Source organism: Borostomias antarcticus, assembly GCF_949987555.1.
Source record: "Borostomias antarcticus genome assembly, chromosome: 12".
NCBI lineage: Eukaryota > Metazoa > Chordata > Actinopteri > Stomiiformes > Stomiidae > Borostomias > Borostomias antarcticus.
This window is the reverse complement of record NC_140245.1, coordinates 12,577,381-12,579,880: the sequence shown is the minus strand read 5'-3', so window position 1 is coordinate 12,579,880 and position 2,500 is coordinate 12,577,381. Positions and strand designations below refer to the sequence as shown.

Sequence of the window (2,500 nt, the reverse complement as noted above, 5' to 3'; positions counted from 1 at the left end):
ACACACACACACACACACACACACACACACACTACCTGAGTTCCATTGTCTTACACAAACACAACTAGCCTCGTGACACCATCCTGGCCTCGCAAGCTCACATACTGTTTCTCTAGCAAAATCAGTCTGGACACTCTCCATAGAGATCCGTTTGTGCCAGCTCAGAAGAACAGATCTCTCTAGTCAGCGTCGTGAGGAAGCAGCTGCGCAGGGCGGGGTGTAGGTGAGACGACAGCCTGGAGAGACTGAGCCTGAGCGTGTGGTTCATCCATTCACCTGAGAGCGTGGTTCATCCATTCACCTGAGCGTGTGGTTCATCCATTCACCTGAGCACGTGGTTCATCCATTCACCTGAGCGCGTGGTTCATCCATTCACCTGAGCGCGTGGTTCATCCATTCACCTGAGCGTGTGGTTTATCCATTCACCAGAGTGTGCGGTTCATTCATTCACCTGACAAGTATTTTAAGTGCCTGCGCTTTTTCAAACAGTTTCCAACGGACAGTTCCAGATGTGACGCAATGTGGGCGGTGAGCTCTGGCACAGCAGATGAGGAACTGAACTGGGAGATAGTCATGTTAGCTCAGTGAAGTCTGAGACACTGAAGCTGAATCCTTGTTTGACCACTCTGAATGTTTCAAATGTTTGTATAATACTGTAACCTATGTTTTAAAGAGGACAGAGAGAGACTCTGTCCATTCCACAGGCCTGGGTGAGCCTGCCTAGCCCTACTGTAGTCATCTCTTTAATCCTGAACTGTATTTCTCTACAGTATGTGTGTAATCTTTCATCTGTGTGTGTGTGTATACAAAATTGTAAGGGCGCACAAATGCAATTGAGGTAACATATGGAGCGTGGTGAGTGTATGTACAGTACGGTGTGTGTGTGTGCAGAGTGTGTGTGATAGATGCACAGTGTTGTGTTGTTGTATACCAGGCTTGTCACGGCTGTGATGTTAGCGGTGGTACTCGGTGTTCAGGCACGCTGTGTATTTACCCAGGCAGTACTTTACCACCGCGGCACCGCCATACCTTTTACACCCCGCGCTGGTTGACCTGTCTAGTTCATATTCAACCCACTCATCAAACACAAACACGTGTCCGTGATCTGCCCCGTAAACTGCATTGCAGATATTGAAAATCATATCTGCAATGCTACTAAGACAGCCTTTAATCATCTGAAAAACACTGCAAGAGTCAGACCCTTCCTTCCCCTAGAGGATGCCAAGAAATCAACTCAAGCCTTCATACTCCCATGATTAGATTATGGTAATGCACTTCATACTGGTCTGCCCCCCCCCAAAAAAAACTTGCTCGGCTGCAACGTATTGAAAATTCAGCAGCAAGTATTCTAACTAAAACTAGGAAAAGAGATCATATTACTCCTATACTACCATCCTTGCAGTCTCCCTGTAAAATCAAGTTTATTGTATTGTATTATACCATTCTATTTGATCTTACTCATTTTATGGGCTTCTATTTTTATTATGTCTCATCTTTTAGGTTTTTGCTTTTAATGTCTCTTGAAAAGTACTTTGAACTGTGTTTTATCTCATGAAAGGTGCTCTATAAACAAAGTGTATTATTATTATTATTATTATTATTATTATTATTATTATTAGTAGTAGTAGTAGTAGTAGTAGTATTAGTAGTAATAGTAGTAGTAGTAGTAGTAGTAGTAGTAGTAGTAGTAGTAGTGGTAGTAGTAGTAGTAGTAGTAGTAGTAGTGGTGGTAGTAGTAGTAGTAGTAGTAGTAGTAATAGTAGTAGTAGTGGTAGTAGTAGTAGTAGTAGTAGTAGTCGTAGTAGTAGTAGTGGTGGTAGTAGCAGTAGTAGTAGTAGTAGTAGTAGTAGTAGTGGTAGTAGTGGTAGTAGTGGTAGTAGTAGTAGTAGTAGTAGTAGTAGTAGTGGTGGTGGTAGTAGCAGTAGTAGTAGTAGTAGTAGTGGTAGTATTAGTAGTAGTAGTAGTAGTAGCGGTAGTAGTAGTAGTAGTAGTAGTAGTAGTAGTCAGCGCTGTTGTTTAGCGGTGAAAGGTGATGGTGATTATAAGGGCCCACAAAAAACAAGAGGTCCCTATTTCTATGACAAAATTATTCTGCATGTAGATCAGTCACACTAATGCTGCATCAGAATTCAAATTAAGCCACAAATAATGCAATACAGATGAAAAAGGTTTTACTTTCCTGAGCATTATCCCCCTTCTTAAATGGTTTTAAGAAAATGGTTTCTTAAAGGGAACCATGCCATGGTTCATGCTGGCAAGTCTCACCTCTTTTGACATTAACGTCACTATACCGGCTGGCTGTCAAATACTAGCACTAATAGCCTAACGTTAAATCATAAACATCAAGCCCATACATAAATCCGGGCACCAGAAAAGAGTGGAGAGAGTATGGTGCGCCGAATGTAAACCCTTGCACCTGTAAAATAAAAGCTCAGTTTTACCAGATTTAGCACTAACACACATTGAACAATTTCCGTATGTCACTTTTTTCCACATTTAG

At 41.9% G+C, this 2,500-nt stretch overlaps 1 protein-coding gene across 1 annotated transcript in view; it reads right to left on the bottom strand.

Moving 5' to 3' along the window:
- Positions 1-2,500, bottom strand: part of efr3ba (EFR3 homolog Ba) — a gene marked incomplete at its 3' end in the record, with an annotated part of 36,774 nt that overhangs the window by 32,343 nt on the left and 1,931 nt on the right. The window lies entirely within an intron of this gene.